We start from the raw sequence: 24,622 nt of genomic DNA on the forward strand, positions 1-24,622 counted from the left end.
GAGGAACTGCGGCGCAGATGAGCGGGGATGCACGCAGACTGGAACTCACATAACTGCCAGGCGGACTGCTCTTCCTGGCAGGGCCGAGGCGGCAGGAACCCACGGCGTGGAGAGATGCCTTCCGCCTCCCAGCCTCTCCCTTGTCACGTCTCGTCTCCACTGAGGTGAGGCTGTCATTTCATTGAGAGACACTCCCTGGAGTGTAAGACCCTCCTTACAAATGACAGCCACAGAAAGTGTGTGCACAGACATCACGTTTCCAGTGTCTTCTGAAGGCCGTGGTGTTTAAGAGTTTGAGGGCACTTTGGAGCTGACGGGCGCAGCACTGAGGTTTGATGGAAGCTGAGGCTGGCACGGTGACTTGCTGGGATAATGCCACCATTCTGGCTATTAGTCTCACTGTTACCACTGTCCAGTGCGTGCAAAGTCCCAGGCGAGGTGCCACTGTGGACAACAATGGGAACAGCACCATTTGGAGTCTCTGGTTCCACGTCTGGGGAGGACGGGGGCTCACGACTGCAGGGAGGTAGGACGGAGCGACGAAGGAGCTACATGAGGAGAGAGGGCCTCACAGAGGTGCCTTGGAGGGTGCACGAGCGGGATACTGACACACAGAAAGAGAAGGAGGAATGAGCCCAAAGGCGTCAGAACGCAGGAGCCCTGGCTTCCAGAGGGGACCCAGCATCCTGACCCGGGATGCCTGAGCGCTCGGCAGAGACTGCGTCTGTCTGGTACTAGCATGCGGGACAGAACTCAAAGAGGCTCAAAGTACAGGCAGAGTGTGGAGGTCTCATTTCAAAGGCTGTGGGAAGGGGAAGGTCCTGGGGACGATGGTGACGGAGAGGGTTGGCCAGGCCACACCCAGAGGCTGGGAGGCCGTTTGCAGGCTGCAGGGTAGACCTGGGGAGCCTGAGCAGTGCTGTGGACTCAGGAACGAAAGGAAAACAGCGGCTGAGAGCCCTGGGACTTTGACGAGATGTGGGGCGGGAGGTGGGGGGAAGGGGGATGCTGACTCATCTGAGAGGACTGCCCGGGGCGTGGACACCACAAATAGAGCTTGGAGCTTTCACAGCCAGGAGAGGTGACACTTTCTTCGCAGCTCACTGAGAACTTCAGGGTTCAGCCTGGATTTCTCACCTCCCACCCCAGCCCCCCAACGGGATGATTCAAGCTGTGAGGAATGAGCTGGGGACACTGAGCAGACACCAGGGTGACTCATGCGGAGGAGCTTCTGCCACCAAAACCTTCCCCTTGCCTGACCTTGGCTTTCCTTGTCAATAGTTCAGACTTCTTTCCAGCGTAAATTATATCATATATTTGTTTTTAACCTGCGTTAAGGAAGGACATGGGGCCAGAGCGACTCTGGTAACTTGCCCTTTCCTGTCTGCCGAGGGCTCCCGAGTTCCCCCCAGTTGTTGGAACACCCCAGTGACAGAGAGGTGCTGTCCCTGCCCTTGCTTCCTGTGGGGGACCCTGAGGGTCTCCAGTCACATGGAGCAACCAGGTTAACAGCCCCTAACACTCAACCTGTGAAACAAAGCTCTCTTTAATTAAAAAGAAACAAACAAACATAAAATTTGAAACATGACTCTGATCTACGACAGACAAGCAGTATTCCTGGATTCATCACTTCTTCCATGAAAATCTATTAGGAAGTACTGCTGGTAAATTACTGAGCTCTCAGAATATCTGAGCTGTAACTGATGGGCAAGCCCTACACACCCCTTCCTCATGAAGAATCTCACAACTAGGATAAAAGCAGCACTGCTCAGCCCATGACGACTTTTGCACGCACATCTGCACACGCCTCCACTCCCCATGCACAGTGCCTGCTGTGTGCTGGGCGCTGCATCGGGAGGTGGTAGAATTGACCTGGGCGTTGCAGAGGCCCCGGGCCCAGCCATGGAGGGAGGCAGAGCTCCTGGGTGGCAGCATCTCAGCTGAGCTCTGAGTGAAGAGAATGGGGGCAGGGGAGGGGAGTGGGTGGACAGGAAGCGCCCAGAGTAAGGGACTTGGGACTCCACAGAGGTCAGCAAGGCTGGAGACAAGCTGGGGCCGTTGTCATGGCTCCCAGGGAAGGTGTCGGACTCACCCTCAGGCTGCAGGGAGGTGCTGAGAGACCTGCAGCAGGCCCCTGAGAGGATGAGCTTAGTGCTGGAGAAAGAACTTTCCAGCTCAATAACCCATGTGACAGAGGGGGAAGAGGTCGAGAAAGACACCTGTTCTGGAGCAAGTAGGGTCCAGGCTGGTCTCCCTATGCCAACCCAGTACCACTTCTATCTCCAAACCATCGCTGGTTCGCGTGAACTTGGAGGACAACGACCACTCAGCTCTGCCCTGGGGCCGGAACCCGAGCTGCAGGCGATGGTGCCCGCAGGGAGGCCTCCAGAGCTCATCCCTGGGACCCTCCACAGAGGCAGGTGAGCAGAGACTGCACCTGATCTAGGCCCCATCACTCACTGGAATGGTGATGGGGCCTTGGGAAGGGCCTGCCTCTCACCCTCTGTGGGAGGATTAAAAGGATAAAGTGCAGCACACAATAGGTGTTTGGGAATCGCTGCTGGTTCTCTCTTAAGTGAGGCATAGATGCACAGGTTTATTTTTTTATCCAATCAACTGAGAGCTCAAATGCTTGTCTGCTTTCTTTCCTTGTAGAAGGAGCTTTGCATTCTAAGTAATAAAGGCATGCATGCTAAGTCGCTTAGATTCTGTCCAACTCTTTGCGACCCTATGGATTGTAGCCTGCTAGGCACCTCTGTCCATGGGATTTTCCAGGCAAGAATATTGGAGTGGGTTGCCGTGCCCTCCCTCCAGGGGGTCTTCCTGAGCCAGGGATTGAGCCCACGTCTCTTATGTCCCCTGCATTGGCAGGCAGGTTCTTAACCACAAGTGCCACTGGGGAAACCCAAGTAATAAATAAATGCCTTGAAAACAAGCTCTTGGATTGCAACCTACACAACAAAAAAACACAAAATTCAACATTCTTCTCGGAGAAGATAGAACCATCAATCTCAATTGATGAAATTTTACAAAAATATTAAGATCTAACCCCAAGTGCATCATTACCAGTTCCAATTACCAAGTGCTATTATCACTTGTGCAAAATTACACATAAAACCAGACACTACTTCCCAGCTGTAAGTGTTCCTGAATTGTCTACCTGGAGCTCTGGTTCACATTTCAACAGTTTAACAAGCTCCAGGCTTCTGTCAGGGATGCACCAGCCTCAACGGCCTTGGGGCCCGAGACAGCCCAGGTTCTCCTCCCCAGAGGGCGCCTCTGAGGCCAGCGCCACACACACACACTCTGCAGTGGCACTGTGTCAGATGCCTCGCTCCACGGAAGCCACGTTCCTTTAAAAGGTTCTGCAGAGTAAATTTCTGCAGCCCTAACACATAGGCTGTTTAAAGAACCCCATGTGGGAACTTGCCCCAAAGAACAAAAAGGCTTTTGTAACACTAGGAATCACCCCAGATCAATCTGCTTCGTAATTTTCGCTGCTCGCGCTTGGCAACACCGACACTTACTGCCCCTCGTGCCCTGTGCTGCGCTTGGTGCTGCCTTACAGGATCGCCTCGTTCCGTCTCCCAAACGGGGGTGGGGGTGAGGTAGGCGCAGGTGGGCCGTTTCTGCTGTTATTCACACATTACAGATGAGGAAACTGACATGGGGGTGGTGCCTTGGGGGGGGGTCTCCTCCAAGGTCACCTGGCCAGCCAAGGTCACTCAAGTCAGGCCCAGCCCTTGAGCCGCCTGGTTCCAGAGCCCCAGCTCTTAATCTCTCCCCTGTGGGGCCCCCACAGAACACAGCATCTTGTCTCCGCTGCATCTCTCTGACGGTTCTAGAGGGCTGTGAGGCCTGTAGTGCTCGTGGTTTCGGGCTGTCACACTCAGCGAGGCTGCGGGCCTTGTCTCGGAGCCACCACCGTGACCTTGGAGGAGCCGCCTCCAAAGGCAGCTGGCTCCCAGCGCCTGGCCTGAACTGCAGGTACTGGCTGAGACTTAGGCACAGCACTCGCCTGTGATCTGATTCTGAACTGCAGCCGAAACCCCCCGGGGGGTGGCGGGGGGCCTGGCTGGGTATCCCCCCCGGCACAGGAAGCCCCTTCTCAGAGACACTGTGTCTTCTCCCCCCCGGCTGCCAGCAGCAGGGCAGCTCAGAACCAAAGGTGAAAGTGTCTGAAAGCCAAGACTGGAGACTGTATACACATAGCAATTTGTTACTGTGAAAAACCATCTGTTTCTCGGTATTACAATCCTCAGAGGGCAAATTATAGCTAGCGTTCAACATAAAACATCAATTTAAACCATCAACTATTCATAATTTCAATTCTTTATTGGAAACCAAGGACATAAATGTCAGGGAATAAAGCAATATTTCTTTTATTAACTGTTCCATTCATCTGGCTATTAAATAAAACCAGGGCCCCAATAAATGGCAGGAGTCCTTGCCTGACAGCCACACCAAATAGCTCTATAATTCTCAGACATTTTGAAACAATGAAAACTGCATTATTTGAAAAGTTAGAAACTTTAATATATAATAAAATTAAGATTAATGCGCTCTTAATACCTTGCGAAACTGTTTGCAGTGCCCTCGTATTCAAATATATTGCTTCTTGTACGTTTTATTTTTAACAGCGCTCGTTTTGTGCTGAGAACGCGCTGGGTTTATGACCAGGTTTGGCGGGTGCCAACCACCTCCAGCACTTTTCACTGACATCTACTTTTCCCAGGCCGCGACCGCTCCCTCCGCTGGGCCTTGGCCTCGCAGGGCACCCTGTTGACCGTGCAGCTCAGGGACCATGGACCGTGCATGGCACACTCACAGAACAGTTAATAAAAATAATCTGAGTGCAGGGCAGATTCTGGGTACAAGCCATTTTTTTTTTTTTTTTTTTAAAGAAAATAATCTGAGCACTCGAAAATGAAAGCCACAAAAGATGGAAGAGGCTATTTCTCTCTCTTTTTTGGCTGCGCTGTAGAGCAACGCAGGATCTTAGTTCCCCAACCAGTGATCAAACCCACGCGCCCTGCACTGGCAGGGCAGAGTCCTAACCACTGGACCGCCAGGGAAGCCCCTAGGAGGCCAGTTCTCCTTTGTGGACTAGGACCTGGACCGTGATTTTTACATGCGTTGTCTTGCAACCATACTGCAGGGTGGGTACACTTAACAGATTAGGAAACAGGTTTAGAAGGGTGACTCATACACTCCTCTTATCCCGAGGAGGTACACCTAACATGTGAACCAATGAGGAAATAAAGACACTAATAAAGGAGACGCAGGGTCCATACCTAACACCTTGGTCTCCTGGCTGCAATCCACACGTAAGTCACTGCTGAGTGTGGTGGGCAGCAGCAGGAGGAAAAGGGGCTCCACCCCATGCACCGTAGAGGGTGCTGAGGTGGGGGACTGAGGGGCGGGAGAGCTCCTGGGAGAGGACACTGCACTTGGGCTATCTTCTACAAATTCTTGCTTTTCCTTTTCTTTCCAAGATTTAATTTCTACGAGAGAGGTTGCCACCCTAAGAGTAATCATTTTAAGGAAAACACAAATAACAGCATTAAAGAAAGATTTTCTGTTTGAAACACCCACCACCATCCCGTAGGAACGTATTCTTGATTCTAGGTTTTCGAGGCTGTGTGATACTCCTTCCTGTTAAGGTGGGCTGTCGCTAACTACTGGTTGAATGAATGACTCGAGTCATTGATAGGGGCTTTACTTGGGCCCAGCACACTGCCACCCATAGCACCCTTGTGGGTGCCCTGTCACCGCCCAGGGAGGGGATTAACCATCCTTGTTTTGCAGGTGAAGAAACTCAAGAGGCCCTATGACCTTTCTTTCCTTCTCCTGACACTAGACCCTCTTTCACTGTCCAGGGAGCATGTTCAGGGACTTTGTTGGTGGGAGTGGTGATGGACAAGCAGGAGATGTCTGACAGCTACCGGGCTCCTGCACCCATGAGCACAGAGCAGGCCGAGGGCAGGTGTGACCACCACTAGGCACCAGCCCCCAGCCTACCCCCTCCAGCCCACAAGACCTCAGTGAGGAAGAGAGGCAGCCAGAGCCAACCCCGACTCTCCTGCTTCCTGTAGACGCTGTCAGCACTCCTGACTACAGCAGGAGGGGAAACTTGGACTTTTTATTGGTGTGTTACTGGCCGTAGCTGACTCACACATTGTAGCCTGAGATGCAGGTAAAGAGTAGATCCAGTGTCAACAGGCAAGAAGATACCTGCAAAGATATACTTGCACAACACCTTAGGGTTTGGTTTCCTTCCTTGCATTTGCTATTTTCTTATTTCAGGTCATCTTGTTGAATACAGAAATAAAACAACAGTTGACTTTCCCACCTGCGTATGTGATGGAGTCAGTGAGACCTCCTTGGTTTCATTAGAATCGAGACTTGAGACATCAAAGAGTCCTGATGGTTGCCCTCACAATTTAAATACCGTTCGCAACACTTTAGACGTAACCAACACACATCTGTTAGGGAGAATGACTGATCGCCCCTCGTGGGGATGGCTCAGGAGCTACTTATCAATGGGTGGCTCCAGGAAGCCCAGGCCAGACAACCTTCTGCACTCTGACCTGATGGTCATCATTCGTGAAACAGAGATTTCAGTGCCTCCTGACATGCCAGCCACTCTGGTGGCTGCAGAAATGCAACAAGTTCTTGTATTCATAGAACTTAACTTACATCCTAATGGGGAGAGACGGGTGACACATAACGGATCAGGAGATGGTAAGGGCAGTGCAGAGAAGACAGCAAAGGAAAGGGGATGGGGGTGAGTGTGGAGGGTGGGCATAGTGCTGGCTTAGGATCCACAAAAGGAAAGGGAGGAGAGTTCACCCCACAGCCCTACCCCTGCTCGGCTAAGTGGCAAAGGAGGGGCATTTGCAGCGCTCGCTGGGACAAACCTGATGGCCACACATTAATTTTCCACTTATTTTCCAAATTCTGAAGGACACAGCATATAACTTAGTGACTTTAAAACAACAACAACAACATCAATAGCAACTCTGGAGTCAAGCACCTAGAAGCCTGGATTCAGAGAGAGGACAGGAAGGGCGTGTGGGTTCTCTTGGGGAGAGAGCCCTCCATGACGCAGGGAGCCACGGCTTCTGACCACGAGGATCACAGGATTGCCCATCTGGCTGGAGAAGTAAACAGTAAAGGGCTGACTAAGAGCAGAGGAAGGCTGTCAGCATTACAGCAGCTGTCTCCTGGGTCAGACAAGAAGAAAAGCCAAAGTCTTGGGGCCCCCTTGGGAAGCGACCCGCCACCTTCCCTCGCACTGTCATTTTCTGCTCCAGCCCTAGGTAGGCAATGGTCAGATCTGCTCATAGGAAAGTTCTCAGGCTGTAAGATCTTGTTCTTGAGAAGAAGATCGAGAACCTGGGGTGGCCCTCTTTTCATCACAATGTTAATCACAATCTCTGTGGCCCAGGTACCCTGCTGATCTCTATTTCGTTAGCATGGCACTGGCTGGGAGGGCCCTGTTCACCTGCTCATCTGGCTGCAGCACCTACCTCTGGGCCTGGCATCCACAGGTGCTCGAATCCTAGTTCCTGACTGAACAAATGGATGAAGATGAAAGAAACCCAAACCCAGTGAAGACGGGCTATTGTGCCCAAACTCATGGGCTTATTAATAAGGCCTATGGGTCTCTTCTGAGTTCCCACTACATGCATAAGACTGCAGAAGTTATCCTTTTAACCCAGTGTTTGATTTACAATAGTGTACTGATAATTAATTACATGGTTTCTCTAATTACAATTCAAGATCTAATAACATCAATTTTCTGTGCTTGGGCTTTTCACTGACTTGGGCTTTTGCCAAAGACTCAAACTTTCAAGCCTTGGCTCCATTTCGGTGTGTGATGACCTGCTCCGGGGTGAGAGCCCCAAGGGCCTCCTCCCCTCGAAGCCCTTCTGCCCGGGTGCTCAAACACCAGTCTTCTTCACAGGGAGCCCAGGACCCAATCCGGCCCAGAAGTGTGCCTTTCCCAGGCACACATGCTGGGACAAGTTGGTATCTCTCTAGTTACCTCCTGGAACATTGTGTGAGCAGTAAAAACGCTCCTCTGAGAGCTCACATCTGTACATACAGCTTGTCCAGGAGGTTGAGTTCCTTGCAGATTAAATGGGCACTCCCAGCTTTATGGGAAAGGGCAGGCAGCCACCCTGAAACCTCTGATCACTGGTCATTATCCCACCCAGAAGAAAATCCAGCCAGACAGGCATGTGTGCTAAGTCACTTCAGTTCTGTCCGACTTTTTGCAACCCTATGGACTGCAGCCCACTGTTCCTCTGTCCATGGGATTCTCCAGGCAAGAGTACTGATGTGGGCTACCATGTCCTCCTCCAGGGGATCTTCCCCATCCAAGGATCAAACCCGAGTCTCCTGTGGCTCCTGCATTACAGCTGTATTCTTCACCACTGAGCACCAGGGAAGCCCATCCCGTCAGCCAGTCGATGGATATTTACTGAGCACCTATTACACCCCAGGCTCTGTGCTAGGGGCTGGAGGTACAGCGTGAGATGACTACAACGGGGTCGTGTTCTCGTGGGACTAACATGCAAGCCGGGGCAGGCAGGGGAGACAGTGTGTGACCATCACAGGATAATGACCTCAGATCGGAATGTCAGTGGTCGGGTTTAAGGGCGTGCCGGGGAGGACGACCCACCAGGTGCAGACAGGCAAGGTCAGTGGTGCCAACCACTGCAGGTACCCCACAGCCCAGCGAAGGGTGGGTGGGAAGGCATCAGAGGGTCCAATCTGGGCAGCTGTATGAGCTGAACTCCATTATTTAAAAAAAAACAAAAAACTCCTTTTTTGATGTGGGTCACTTTTAAATGAATTTGTTGTTGAATTTGGTACAATATTGCTTCTGTTTTATGTTTTGGTTTTGTGGCCCCGAGGCATGTGGGATTTTTATCTCCCTAACCAGGGACTGGATCCACATCCCCTGCATTGGAAGGTGAAGTCTTAACCACTGGTCTGCCAGGAAAGTCCCTGAACTCCATTATGAAAGGGAAGTGAAAATGAGAAAAGGAAAAGAATATTCAGATTCTAGTTTCAGTATCAACTAAATGGAATAAAGCCTAATTTAAATCATTCTCGGTAACATGCGTTCTAGTTACTTTTGCTTCCCCTGAACCGTGATACAGCAGGACGGTTGTACAAAAAGGCACAGGAAATTTTTACGCCTCTAGCAGAATGAGACACAGGAGACCAACCGATGTAAATTTAGAGTTTTTCAATATGTGTGTTTATGCCGCCATCCGAAATGCCAAAATGCTGCCACATTCACATTCGTCATCAGATCTTTAATTGCTGCTCGAAAAGGGGAAAGAAGAGGGAAGACCGACGGTAGAAACCTTTCCGTTACAGCCCTCTGAAAAGCCCTTGGGCCGCCACTTCTACAAGTTTTGGCTTTTAGGGAAAGTTCATTTTAAGCTCCTGCTGCGGGTCTGGGTTTTTAAGTAAAAATTGCACCGCATGTTCTGGTTCTACATCCCCATCTCTCAAAGACAAAATTTTATTCCTTTATTCAGAGTATTAAAAAGAATACTGCACGAAGGAAATTACTATTCATCTAGGGGAAAACTGTTAGATCCCAAACCTCAAACCGTATACACAACACTGCTGTCAGAGGGAAAAAAGCCAAATGAAAACCTTAATACTATAAGATAATGGATGTAGAAAGACATGTTTATATTTGCAAGACAGATGACAGATTTGGGGGAAATATCTGCAACACATAAGAGAGAAAGAATTATTACTACATGCACAAAAAACCCAGCAGAACCAAGAAGATGAGGCAAGCAACCCAGTAAAAAAAACTAGCAAAGGACGTCGACAATTTACACAAGAGACACTATTGGCTAATAAATATACTAAAAGACGTTGAATTTCACTGTTGATTGAGGAAGTCTGAATTTAAAGGAATATACACTTTTTTAAAAAACCAGTGGAAGATTCAGTAACTAACTTACTCAGTGTTGGTGAGGAAAAGGACAGTCCCTCTGTCCTTTCTGTCCCCCAAGGAAGACTGAGTGACAAGTGAGCTGCCATTTGGGATGCTAAATTGGCAGAACCAGGAAAGGAAAACACGCACATACCCTTTGGCCCGGCAACACCACGCCTAAGAATCTGTTCTGCAATAACTCTTGCATGAATGGTCAGGGACTCGTGCAGACATCTGCCGAAGTGTCCACACACCCCACAGACATTGACGAGCCACCTACTTCAAGAAGAATACCATTCTCCATGCTTGAGATACGTCAGTTAATAAGACAGAGAGCATATGCCCACCCTTAGGTTGTAATAGGGAAAAACAAGAATCAAAACAATTACAAATTACTGGCCCAGCAGTTAGGACTCTGCGCTTTCACTGCTGATGACCTGGGGTCAATCCCTAGTTGGGTATCTTAGATCTTGCAAGTGGTGCAACCAAGAAAAAAGAAAAACAAATAAATAAAAAATTACATACTATGTAAGTTAACAGTGGTTACCGCTGAAATTTGATGGGAAAATCAAAGTCCGACTCTGCGACCCCATGGACTATATAGCCCGTGGAATTCTTCAGGCCAGAATACTGAAGTGGGTAGCCTTTCCCTTCCCCAGGGGATCTTCAAAACCCAGGGATTGAACCCAAGTATCCCGCATTGCTGGTGGATTCTTTACCAGCTGAGCTACCAGAGAAGCCCAATTTGATGGGGGCGGGGGGAGGGGGCTGGTGGAATTTTACATTTTACGTCTTGCACGTCTTCAATGGTTGAACTTTTACAGGCATGTTTATTCTGTAATCAAACGTATTTAAAATAAAAGAACCCTTGCCACACAAAGGCCAATGAGCTAGTCAACCTCTGACACAGGGCCTCTGTGTCCCCGGGATGGATGACGGTAGCTGGCACCTTCACGGTCCACGGTCACCGTGGTAGAAAAGGCAAACGCTACACGCAAAACTCCTGTCCACTTGGAAGACGCTCTGTAAAGTCTTCCCTTTGGCCTGTTAAATTCATGTACTACACGTGTAATGTACCAATACATTCTTCTTATGAAATTTAAGACAATGAAGACTAAGGAATGAAAACGTCAAAGTCCCTCCTTGCCTTTTTGTGCTGTCGCCCTGGCCAGCCACGCTCTGACACAAAAGGTACTTTTTAGAGTGAATGATCCTCTCCCAAGCGGAAAAGGCCAACCTGTAATATATCTACATCTATATTTAGATTATAGAATTAGATCCCAATTTAGCTGACTTTCATCTCTGAGTGTGTGACGTTTCCCAGGACGGCCTGAATTAGATTTCCTACTAGTTAGAATTTCCTGTAAGCTGGGATTAAAAGCTCTTGTTTCCTAGTTTCTATCTTCATCACTGCACAACACTTCCAATTTCATAAGAAGTTTTGGAAATATTAATATGCTATCCCACTTCCTAACAATGTGTAAAAGACAGAGAGAGAATGAAAGGCAGGGGCAGGGTGGAGATCAAAGTGTACTATGTGTGGATTTGAGGGGACCAGGCGCTGTGGCTAGGCTTTGGTCAAGCCACTTGTCCTCTTCTGGGTCCACTTCCTGACCTCTCTAAAGAGGATCTGGGGCATGGTAGAGAGGGTGCACACAGCCTGTCCCATAAAAGCTAACTATCAAGTGTTGCTTTCCTTTCCTTCTTTCTTTAAAGCTTTTTCCAGTGCTGGGGACCTCAAGAGGGGTTTCTGAAGATGCTGGTAATTCTCTTGATCTGTGTGTCAGTACATGGATGAGTTCAGTTTGGGAAACTTGATTTGAGTGTATACTTAACGAAGTGCACATCTTTCTGTAGGTACATGTGCATGCTAAGTTGTATCAGTCGTGTCCAACTCTTTGCAATCCTATGGACTGTAGCCTGCCAGGCTTCTCTGTCCATGGGATTCTCCAGGCAAGAATACTGGAGTGGGTGGCCATGCCCTCCTCCAGGGGATCTTCCTGACTCAAGGATCGAACCCACTTCTCTTATGTCTCCGGCACTGGCAGAAGGGTTCTTTACCACTAGCACCACCTGGGAAGCCCTTCAGTGGGTATATCAATCCTAATTTGAGTGGCCAAAGCAAAAAGAACTTACTCCCTCCATTCCCAACTCTCCCATCCACAGGCTGCAGTCTGGTGTTGGCTTGATGGGGGAGGAGTTGAGAGAGCCTCGGGTTCAATCCCTTGGTTGAAAAGATCCCCTGGAGAAAGCAATAGCAACCCACTCCAGTATTCTTGCCTGGGAAATCCCATGGACAGAGGAACCTGGTGGGCCACAGTCCAGGGAGTCACAAAGCATTAGACACGACTAAGCGACTAACACTTCCACTTACTGGCTACACCACCCCGGGCAGGTCAGGAAACTCTCTGAGCCTCAGTTACCTTAGATGCAAAATGGGAAAGTATCTTTTCACGGATCCTGTGAGGATAAAATTATCTGATGTGTGTGAACATGTTCAGCCTGGTGTCTGGCACCAAGTTGGGGTTTAAGAAAAGTCACTTCATGGCAAAAACCACTACAATATTGTAAAGTAATTAGCCTCCTATTAAAATAAATAAATTTAAAAAAAAAAGAAAAAAAAGTCATTTCTCCTCCTTTCCCTGGTACTGTTCCCTTGTCTCCTCTCAACAAAACTGGCAGAGATCCCACCCAAAGTCCCTAGACAGTCCTGGGCACCTCGACACCCCGAGGGGCCTGGGGGACTGTGGCCTACTCATGGAACTTGGGCTCTACCACCCTGGGTGTGTAGTCCACTGCTTCCCTTGTCCCCTGCCTGGCTGAGGTCTAGCCTGCCCACGTGAAGCCGGTTTCTGAGATGGGGCTTCCCTCAAGGACCACAGCAGGAAGAGTTGCCTCTCCTGTGCTCCCCATGGCCAGCTGGGTATGGCCTGGAGCTCTGGCCATCGTGGAAGCACTGAAAGTCAAATCTAACTACTTCAAATGGTCTGCCCCAAGTTTCCTACCCCAGGCCACCCAGCCTCCCATCACTCACCAGGATTCTGGGCCATTTTCTGTGACTGTCAGTCAACATTTGCTAAGAAAGTGAAAACCAAATTAAATTTTAACAAGCTCAGCAATTAGAAAGGCCAATCTGCTACAGAGAGCATCATATAACACATTTGCAACCAAACACAAACATTTCAGATTATGCCCTGAGTAGGAATATCCACTTTAATTTCTGACATGGGAACTCAAAAGTTCAATCTCACCTCTATTCATCGTGGTTTGCAAGAATATAACTTGGACCACAACAAACTGCAAGAAGATAGGGGGCTGAAGTCAGAAAGGGAAGGGAGGAGGCTCTGTCTACGTGGTGGAATCCTGACACTGAGGGGGAAAGTCAAGGGCTGAGAAAGTGACTTAATTATTAGCGCAGGCCAAAGACCTCATTTTTCAAGGTAAATGCTGATATCAATGGGTACATTTAAGGAGGTTCCAGGAGCCCACACTGCACACATTTTTCAACTAAAGATAGAAACTGTGCTTAAAAAGCTAATTTGGTATTTTTAGAAGTTTGGGTTTCTTTGATCCGGCCAAAAGAGGCTTAAAAATTCAGCTTCAAACTATTTTAGTCTCTGCTTCACAACTTTGAAATAACTGGTACATCTTAAGTTCCTTTCAACCACCGAAAAGCATAGGATTCTATAAACCTGCATGTTGGAAGAGCTGAAAATTTAGGACTAACTTGACATCAGAGTTTGCTTTATAGTGAGGATTCAAGTTTTATTACCAAAAAAAAGGTGAGGGGGAGTGAAATTTACAAAAATATGATTCGGTCACTTTTCTGTTTGTAACAGAGAGGGGCCTTCCTAACCTAATCTCAAGCTTTGTTTAAGGCTCAGGGAAACCTGGGGGCCTATTTATTCAAACTGGGTCCAGCAGTCTGACCTAAGGGCGACGAGAGCCGTCAGCTGCTGGGTGCTGCCTCTCACAGCCCAGGCTCCAGCTCCGGGAGCTCTCAGCACCGGTCCATGAGGGGGCCTGGCCTCCCCCGAGGAAGGGGGCGGGGGAAGGACACACAGGGAGACCCAAGGCCGCAGAGCTGATGGGCTGCGGAGCTGGGACAGCCCCTGGATCTCTTCTCCACGGCTTTGCCTCCCATGTGGGCAGCAGGGACATCTTGGAAAATGCTGAAGGATTCTCAAGACCCCTCCGCTCACGTGCTCAGGGTTCTGAGCCACTTTGAAACCAAAGGCCAAGCCAGGAGAACCACACGGACCAGAGTCTTGGTCCCCCAATTCTCATATTTTGACCTGCATTGGATATAGTAATCTCCAACCGTTTAATTTTCAAGGGAAGACAGAGAGGGGGAGATGGATAAAACACTAAGGCATTACAAATATTTCGAGTAACAGAGACTCTTCACGCTGCATTACCCCAAGGATTTTGTGGGTGTCCCAAGCCTGCTACCTCATTTTACAGATGAGGAAACAGGTCCAGAGAGAGGAAATGACTTGTCTAGGATGGATTCTGGTTATTTGTTTCTGGGGACCCTTTACATATCTTTCAGAACGTGCGGTACCTGTTTTGTCCCTTCATATGGCGCGGATCATTTCAGGGATGTGGTTTAATTAAACAATTCAGCTAATAGAATGTGTGCTTGTGGTTATACCATTGACAGATACATGCCCCAGCCAAGCAAGTGGAGTTTATTTCTTTAAAGCAGTTGCAGACCATTATTTGCAAAAGAATTTGTGTTCAATGAACATTACACAAACAAGAAGCTTTTAAAAGCTCCTAAAACCTGCGGTGTCGAATCTTTCCCCCTGGAGACAGAATCCAAATTGTCAGCTACTCTCAGGTCTAGTGCGGTGTTTCAGAAGCTGTTAAGGCTTTATTAGTGTTTGAAAAAGACACTTAGCTAAGTCTCAAATGTGTTAAATGGAAAAAGATTTCAAATAGGCCCTTACAAAGGCAGCTGGGACCCAAGTTGGGACTGGGTGTGGATGCTGGGATGGACCTGTCAAGTCCCTCTCGCGTGGTGGGGACATCTTGGCACGAGGCCAGCATGGAGTAGCTGCTCAGGAAACGGCCCATGAGCAATGGCTAACGAGCCCTGGGAGACACAGGAGCAGCCACCATGGACCCTGTGCCCTCCCTTCTCAACTGTGTTTCAGAAGAGGCTTTGGAATATCAGAGCTGGGGCACGTGGCAGCACCGGGGGGCCCCAGAGGACAGGCAGGACTGGGGTGCCGGCCAGGCAGGCCCTGCCAGTGACCAGCTGTGTGACGTCTGGCAAGCCCCTCACTGCTCATCGCCAGCTGTCACAGAGTGGCCTTTCTGGGGCACAGATTGGACCACCTCACGGCCGTGCATGAGAGAGAAACCAGGTTCTGATCACCTAGCACAGTCTCTGGTCACCAGGGATGCTCAGGGCAAATAGGACATGAAAAAAAGCATGTCTGAGCAAAGATCAGACACTCACAGACTCAGGACAGTCACCTTGACGACTGTGAGGCCAGCTCTAAGGGGAAAGGCATTTATAAACCCAGGCCCGGGGGTCCTCCCCTCGCATTACTTCTCCCTCTCTGGTTCCTTCCAAGGATGCAAACTCTGCCTGAGGGCAAGTGCTACCTGGGTGGGGGCCCTGGCACCCAGTGGGGGAGGGGCAGGGCGGGCCCCAGTCATCTGCACAGTCATCCCACAGAAAGCCTTCCCTTCCTGGACAGCCTTGCGCAGGGACATCCCCCACCCGACTGCCTTCTCTCTCCTCCTCCTCCCTCTCTTCCTCCAAAAGCAATAAAGAGCTTTTCTAACATATAACACCCATTACCCTATGTCTTCCCCATGCCCAGGAATCCAGCAATAGAGGACAACTCACCATTCTCTGCAGACTATATTTCCCTTCCTCTGGAATGTTCCCTACTTTAAATGCTAGTAGCCAATGATAAACAGGGAGCAAGGTCAAGATAGCTCCAAACCAAAGAAGGTATGCTTTCACCCTCTGAGAATAAAACTGGAAAAAATAAGAGTGAGACTAGCCACCCATGATCTAAGAATGGGTGACTGAGAAATCTCCATGAATCCAGCTGCGGTGAACTGAGCGTGGCCTCCAGGGCTCAGTGGGGATGGAGTTGACCACGCTGGGCTCAGGAGGTGGGGCCAGCAAGTGGGAGGTGAGAGGGGCTCCGGTCCTAGCCAGGGTGGTGTGGGCACCAGTGGGAGCCTCTCTTGCTCCTAATGGTTTAGCCTAGGCCCCCAGCCACCAAGGTCCTCAGCCCCTACAAAGCCTGCTGGCCCAGGGGGATCTCCATCAAAGACCTGCCTGAGAGGTGGGACAGCAGACCTGGAGGAGGTGAGGGAAGGGACAGCCCGCTGACAATGGCACTGGGTCACTGCGTGACCGGCGAGGCTCCTGCCTGAGTCTGGACGCCCCAGTCTATGCCCCAGGGACCTGCTGGCTCAAGATCAACTGGGGTGGGGTGGACGAGGACATGCTTCCTGGTCAGCATCTCTGGATGATGGCCCCTGACTGGAGCAACGCCTACTGGGGCAGCTCACCCTGCAGGGTGCAGCGCAAGTATCATCTTCTCAAATCCTCTGGTTGAAATTAACCTATCATTTTGGGGGTTTCAAAACCATTCTGCCCCTCATTACCTTTCACAGACATACCATATTAAACTGGGTTGGCCAACCCATTATTTCTTAAAAACCACATGTCTGTTCTCAGGTCAGCCCCATGCCCAGCACCGTGGGTGCAAGAGCGGGGACCAATTTGGGACCCAGCGTGCTGGTGTACACAAGAGATGCACCCAGAGGCGCCTCCTGGGCTCCTGGCTTCTTCCTAAATCTCAGTGGCAAGTGGTGCATCCTGCCGCTGCAGGACTCACGTCAAGCCTCTGCCACACCATAACAGGTGTCTATGTGCCCTCACTCCAGGCCACCCTCTGTTCTAAACATCTACCTGCATGGACTCATTAAAAGTGCACGACAACGTCCTGCCGCCCCCACCCCACCCCAGTTTTTCAGCTGAGGACATGGGAGGCAACCGTTCAGTGGAAGGGCTGGAGCTGAGTGCAAACCCAGGGATGAAGGGAGCTGGCCCTTCATCCCACACTGGACAGGACCAAGCACCCTCTTCGACACCCAGAACGTCCCAAGAAAACCCGGTGCTACATATCCTTCTTCTCTGGACTCTCACAGTGAAGGTCACGGACAGGGCCACTCACGGCCTGAGAAGGGCGCTTTTGAAAAGGCCAATCCCAATTGTGTGAGCACATTAACAGTGTGTTTTAGTTGCTCAGTTGTGTCTGACTCTTTACAACCACATGGACTGTAGTCCACCAGGCCCCTCTGTCCTTGGAATTCTCCAGGCAAGAATACTGGAGTGGGTTACCATTTCCCTCTCCAGGGGACCTTCTCTACCCAGGGATCAAACCCGGGTCTCCTGTATTGCAGGCAAATGCTTTACCATCTAAGCTACTAGGGAAGCCCGAGCACATTAAAAACCGGAAGAATTACTCTGCATCTTTACTGCACAAAGAACACAGAGTTCTTCTCCTCCTGGGGATCTGAGACTACTAAGGCTTCAAAACTTGAAGACGGCATCCCACATGATCAAATATCTAATTTTTATTATGTCCCAACAGATCTGTTTTAGATACGTCATATTTGTGATGCATTAAAGCTGAATTCTCTGTGGAGTCCACTTGTAACTGATGGCTCATCGGGGCCCACTGCGTAGTCACTGTGGACACAGCACGGATGTCCGTTCCCATGAACTTGAACCCAAGTCCATTGTTGCAGGCTCATGTGGGGGGAGTGGCTGATGGCGAGGCTCTTCAGGTGGGATCCACAAAGCTGAGTCGGGAGAGTAGCCCTAACCGCGCGCTGCTGTGTGAGGAAGATATGATTCCTCACACACAGACCCGCTCTCTCCCAGGGCCTGAAGAGGCAAAGCATGGGAACGGAGATTCTCTTTGGCTGCAGATGGGTTCAGTGCCCTCAGGTGCTCTCTGAGGTGGGCTGGATACAGAACAGAAGGTGTGGTGGTGGCAAAGGTGGGGAGGGCTCAGCTGAAACCCCATCATCACTGTCAGATCTAACACACACCCACACATCATTAAACCACAACACAACATCACCGTTAAAGTTAACACACACACACACGTATACCTAAATACCACTCAACCTCATACCACACCACCATCAAACGACATACACCATCATCATTAAACCCTACACACACCCATATCCCAAATACCATTAAACCACACACACCCCATTACCATTAACCCCTATACACACCCACACGTATGCTTAAATGCCATTAAACCACACATGCACACACACATCCTACATCACCATCAAACTTTACACACACACCCAAACACCACTAAACCACTCACACACATGCACACATATATCCACATGCCATCACCATTAAACTCAACACACACACACGTGTTGGGAAGGGAAAGGCTCCCTCCCCTCCTGTTCCTCGAGCCTTCTGTTTTATTACGAGGCTATAGGAAAGAGATTGCTTTTATGCTCTGATCCAAATAAAACTGTCCTCCATGGGAGGCCTGCAGTCAGACAGGGTGGGCGGGTGGGCCGCTGTGGCTCTGACAGCGCCAGTCCACTGCCTGGAGACGGCCCGAAAGCCCTGGGGTCTGAGTGCTGGACCCCAAGTCTGGGCAAAGTCACCACAATCGCTTGTAGCTGTGCTGCGCTGTGTGTCCTGGGAGCCATGGCTTCTGGACGCAGGCGGTGTGTTTGTGATCAAAAGAGGATGATGGCAAAAGAGAACGGGAACCGGATGGAACAAAGCTGACAGTCTCTCCTTTGACTTCTTAGAGGCCAGGTGTGTTTCGAGCCATCTGTGCCCTAAGCCAGCACCAGCAATGACAACGACAGAAGTAATAATACCAATAAGCACTGGGCACGTACCAGGCACCAGCTACTGCGCTGAGGACTTTATTTGTATTAACTCAGCTAATTCTCGTAACAACCTGACGAGGGGGCATTATTCATAGCTGAGATGGCCAAGACACAGAGGGGTTAAGTGCTTGCCAAAGGTCAAATAGTAAGTGGCAGGGCCAGACTCCCCACTTTGAGGGTGGATGAGCAGTTGACCAATGTGATTCTTCCCCCAACCCAATTAGCAGCAAAATTCCAGTTAAAAGGAGGACTGGCTAGCCAAGTACAGATGGACAGCATACTTTCTGGAACTAGAATTGGGGGAATTTTCCTTTGAGAGAACAGGGTGGTTTTAGAGAGGGTGGCAGGTGATAGCACAGCAGGCGCTGGGAGAAACCACAAGATATAGAGGGCGACAGCCAAGCAGGGGCAAGAGCCCTAGCAGGGGTGAAGAGGGAGACCCCAAGGGCAAGAAAGAGGCAGCAATCACAGCTACACTTAAACAGTAAGCGCCTCAGGCCGAATAAGAAATATGAAATTGATGACTAATCCTTATAATGAAAGGGAGGGGTCAAGAATGAGGAAAGGGGTGGAGAAACCCATTTCTCCCAGAAAAGAACACTCAGCACGCTTCTCCCATCTTCTTACGCGTGCCAGGGCACACACAAATGCATCCACTTACACACGCCTGCAAACCCGATTTCATGGCTCACACGGGCCAAATGGAAGATACATAACAATTCGTTATCTCTGGCCTCTACAGGCTGCCAAATCCATTCACTAAGTAGAAATGCAAGATTTATACACAATAGCTTTAGCAGAAGTCAAGATCAAATTTTATCATAAAAAAAATTTAAGCAGGAGGTCCCAACAGGGCTGAGCAATTCGAGACTCTGCTCAGCGATAGTTTGGTTTGGTTTCTGTGCAGTCAGAGTTCCGTTTTCTTTGCCAGATGAGGAAGACTGTTGAAGGCAAGATGAACCAGGAAAATATTAAAAAGATGAAATCAATACATTTGTCCTTTCAGTTCGTCAGACATCTAATTCCTACCTGTACTGGAGAGGGGGTGGTGAGGTGCTGCTGTTATTGTTCATGAATTTATCTTTCTGATTACAGAGTAATGGAAGGCCATGGCAATGTATGCTTAAAGCAAGGAAAAGTATAATAAAGAAGAAAAATTACTCCAAGTCCCACGCCCTGAGGTACCCACTTACTATTTTGGCATAGTTGCTTCCAGTATTTTTTTCTGTGCATTTCTTTTATAATTGTAATAATACACTCTCTATACTTCCTAAGCTGCCTGCTTTGTTGAAGCCTGCCCAGACACTACACGCTCTCTGCAAACAAATTTTTAATGCTTGTATAACACTTTAGAGAGTGGCTACTCCTGGTTGCTTTTCAAAATATACTGCTTTAGTTCTAATATAATACTGATCAATATTGTGACTGAATGAGCAAACAACTGAACAAACAGGCAATCACATATGCGCTGCAAGGCCCCATGTGGGGGTAGGGGCGACGCTTCCCAAATGGTTTGTGTAGATTCCATTCTAATGTAAAAATGATAACAACAATCATGTGTGTGTTAGTAGCTCAGTCGAGTCCGACTCTTTGCAACCCCATGGACCGTAGTCCACCAGACTCCTCTGTCCATAGGATTTCTTAGGCAGGAATAGCGGAGTGGGTTGCCATTTCCTTCTCCAATAACAATCATAACTGATATTTATACCTAGCTTAGAGTTTATAAGGGCTTCCCTGGTGGCTCAGAGGTTAAAGCGTCTGCCTGGAATGCGGGAGACCCGGGTTCGATCCCTGGGTTGGGAAGATCCCATGGAGAAGGAAATGGCAACCCACTCTGGTACTCTTGCCTGGAGAATCCCATGGAGGGAGGAGCCTAGTAGGCTACAGTCCATGGGGTCGCAAAGAGTTGGACATGACTGAGCGACTTCACTTTCACTTTCTTTTTCTTTAGAGTTTATAAAGCACTTTTTGCATGCATTTAGCTCATTCAAGCCTCACAGCAACCTCAAAAAGGATTCTTTTTCTGTCTACATGACAGAAAAAGAAAACCAAAGATTAGAGGTTAAATGGTTTTCCCATGATCACACTTCCAGAGGCAGCAGGGGCACAGAGATGGGACCTGACTCCAGGTCGGTGACTGCCATATCAACACCATTCTCCTGAGGGCCAGGCTGTCTGCTGGGCACCCCCGCTTGGAGGCATCCCGGAAACACCTCTATCTCTGCAGTGTGTGTGCTCAGTTGCTTCAGCTGTGTCCAACTCTCTGTGACCCTATGGACTGTAGCCCGACAGGTCCTCTGTCCCTGGGATTTCCCAGGAAAAAATGCTTGAGTGGGTTGCCATTTCCTTCTCCAGGATCTTCCCGACCCAGGGATCAAGCCCACGTCTCCTGCACTTCAGGCAGATTCTTTACCCACTGACCTATCTGAGAAGCCCATTTCTGCAGATCTCTACCTACTATCCCACTGGGCTTCCCAGGTGGCTCAGTGGTAAAGAATCCCCCTGCCAATGCAGGAGTGGCAAGAGACTCAGGTTCGACCCCTGGCGGGGAAGAACCATTGGAGAAGGAAATGACAACTCATTCCAGTATTCTTGTCTGGGAAATTCCATGGACAGAGGAGCCTGGTGGGCTACTAGTCCATGGGGTTGCAAACAGTCGGACATGACTGAGAGACTGAGCACGCACACACTATCCCGCTAGTATTTCATGCTTTCTAAGTTTTAATCTCATTCTTCATCACCCCTCCCCAACTAATCCCTCTTGGATTCTCACTGGTGGCACCACCCACAACAGCCCCAGCCAGAAGCCCCCTCCTCCCTCACCCCTCCATCCAGGCAGCCCCAGAGCTCAGGCCCCATGACACGGGAAGACCTTAGCTGAGCTCATCTTCTGTCACGGGGCACAGTGACTGGTCAGCCAGGGGCATCGTGAGGGAAGGACGGGTCTTCTGACTCCATACGCTATATTCTGTTACCAACAACGCATGGACTTACAATGGAATTAAAGTTATGGCAAATGCACAGGAAAAAAAATTTTTTTCCATCTCACTGAATTCTCTTTACATGATCAGGCTCTTAAAAATAACAAATTAAAAAAAAAAAGGAATATTAAGGGCTCATTACGAGTTTTATCTGAAGCCAGGACTTCTAGAGCTTTCCTTGATAAGAGTAAGAATCTCACAATTAATCATCCAATTAATTTCCAATTCTCCTTTACAAAATGAATCTCATTAGTAAAACCTGGAGTGGGGCAAGAAAAACACAATGAACCTCGCTCTAAGTTAAAAAGACGGTGACCAATGCAACTGAAAAGAACATTCGGGTAAACACAGTTAGAGACTGCGGTCCAGGGCGGAAGAAGCTTCGAGCTGACCAGGCAGTCGTAAAACGCTCCCTTAAGTTCGTTTCAAGGGACCGCGCTGTTACAAAGCGACTGTGCCAATTCAAGGCGTCTCGATGGCATTCAAGTCTTATTAAAATGACAAACCTATTCTCTTAAAAAGAACAATGGCATTCGAAAAGTATTGCAAAATTAATCTAGTTATTGCCCTATAAAGAGACAAGGATGTAACTATGTTTTAAAGGGGCCACAGGTTGTGCCATGTTCAGAGAATCCGTCCACAAAGAAATCCTCCACAGGACGTCTCCCCATTAATTAGGCAATGAAAACAGCAGCCTCCCCGAATCAAGCAGGAACAAACAGGAAAGAAAAGAATATACTTCTTGTGAGCGGGGGAAAAAAAAACACACATACACACACACGCACAATGAAATTAAAGGCAAGGCACTCCACCCTCAATATAATCAGCTTCAACAGAAATAATTAGAGATCTTACGTGGGCTTCCATGGTTTCTGCTCCCTGCTCTAAGGGGCGCCCGGAGGGGGGAGCTGGGCATTCGGGCTCCTTTGTGCCCGTCCCAGGGCGGGAGCGCTCTTTGCTCGGCCTCGTAATAAGAGGCTGGAAAAGCCAGGTGCTCCAGAGAAGAGAGTAAGATTCTCCTTCTGTGGGGTGGGGTGAAAGGAAAAGAAGATAGAGCTGAGGCGGGGAGTGAGTTAAAGAAAGGGGGGCCACAGAAAGGAGGCGACTCAGAAATTGGTGATGCTGGGCAAATGCTCCTGATCACAGCCACACTCCCTCTCCTGTTACACACACACACACACTCTCAGGTGCAGTGAACACTTTGGAAGAGAGTCTGGTTTTCCTTAAAATAAAGGTATCACCTTCGTCAGATATAAAAAGAACCTCTCTAGGGCAGATGCCCCAGTTAGAGCCTCAGTGTCACCTCCAGCTCCCTGTTGGTCACCTCTCCCACCGCTCAATGCTCTGGACTCTGGCTGTGGCCTTGGTCTGCCCTGAGCTGGCTGGCAGAGGCAACCTTTACCCCTTGGTTCCAGCTGGGTTCCCATGACACCCCCATTTCCACTTTCCCAAGTTGGCAGGCCGGCCTTCCCGGACTCCAGCGATGCGTTTCTCTGCCTCGTGCGCCCCCTCCCACCACCAGGTCCCACGCTTGCGTGAGCGGGACTATTTTTACCTGCGTTCACACTCATCACACTTCACACTGAGTCTGGTACACGGATGGGGCTTCAAGCACAACGACATTAGTATGAACGGTAACAGCAGATGGTCCAGACATGTGTTCCTGCCAGGGGCTCAGGTACCTTGTCTCACTTCATCACCCCAACAGCTTTTAAGAGGTGGGTGCTAGCGTGCTCCCATTTTACAGATGGGGACACTGAGATTTAGAGGCCAACTTACTTGCCTGGGGACCTCAGCAAGCAAGTGGTGGGCTGAGATTCCGGTCTTAACCTGTTTCCAACTTACAGATGCTTGGTGAATTGATCACTAAATACCATAGCCTTTCAAAAGAGACTCTTCTCTTTTGCAAAATGTCAAACATTTTCTTAGTTATTATTTTCAAAACAATTCTCACTACAGAAAATTTGGAGAACTTAGAAAGGCATGACAAAGAAAATAAAAACAATCTCACACCATTCAGAAATAATCCCTGCTAAGACTCTGAATTATCTTCTAGTCTTTTTTCTATGTACTGAGGTACCCTAGGCCTTCTGTATACATAATAGATATTTATGTACATTATGCTATATATGTATGTATTCATGTTGTCTATCATTTTTGTATATTTTTTTCCATAAAACTGTGATAATATAGTACCTTACCCTCTTTCATATCATGATCATTTTCCATGTTATTAAGATATTCTTGGGAAAGAAAATCAGTCACATAAACATTTCAAGGAATGAATTTAACATAAATTAACGATTCCCCTAGATTGGACATTAGGCTGCACCTATGTTTTAGTATTATATATAACTCTACAGTGAGTATTCGTGCTCATAAAGCTTTGACCACATTTCTAATTTTTTCACCTGGGGGAGAGGGAAGAAACAGGGATTAGTGGGTCAATAGAGTGTATTTAAGGTCACTGTTCTCAGAAAGGTCAGAACTAACATTCCTGTTAGAACATTTCACAAAGTTTTCTGAGGTAAAAACTGGATTGCACGATCCCTTTGATTTTTTAAAGCTGATCTACTTTACCATCAAGTCATGAACTATCTATTCTTTCATGAGTCAGTTTATGGTTTTGCGTATCTGGCGTCGTAAGCTGATAAGCTGACTGGTGATAAATATAACTGGTATCTGCAAAAGGCCATTCCCAGCACAGAAATGGAAATGACCTAAGCCTGGCGCAGTGTGGTGGGGC

At 48.9% G+C, this 24,622-nt stretch overlaps 1 protein-coding gene, 1 long non-coding RNA gene and 1 other non-coding gene across 12 annotated transcripts in view; 2 read left to right on the forward strand and 1 right to left on the reverse strand.

Annotated features, from left to right (window-relative positions):
* LOC129638210 (uncharacterized) overlaps positions 1 to 6,000 on the forward strand; it is a 32,695-nt gene extending 26,695 nt beyond the window's left edge. Inside the window, exon 5 of the long non-coding RNA XR_008707736.1 lies at positions 5,880 to 6,000. This is a non-coding gene — a long non-coding RNA (uncharacterized LOC129638210). The remainder of the gene's footprint in view (positions 1 to 5,879) is intronic.
* The window catches only part of CUX1 (cut like homeobox 1), a 349,990-nt gene that overhangs the window by 213,743 nt on the left and 111,625 nt on the right, over positions 1 to 24,622 (reverse strand). The window lies entirely within an intron of this gene.
* TRNAS-GGA (transfer RNA serine (anticodon GGA)) lies at positions 20,627 to 20,698 on the forward strand. Its single transcript has one exon. It is a non-coding gene; the product is annotated as a tRNA-Ser (tRNA).

This window comes from Bubalus kerabau, chromosome 23, assembly GCF_029407905.1.
Source record: "Bubalus kerabau isolate K-KA32 ecotype Philippines breed swamp buffalo chromosome 23, PCC_UOA_SB_1v2, whole genome shotgun sequence".
Taxonomy (NCBI): Eukaryota; Metazoa; Chordata; class Mammalia; order Artiodactyla; family Bovidae; genus Bubalus; species Bubalus kerabau.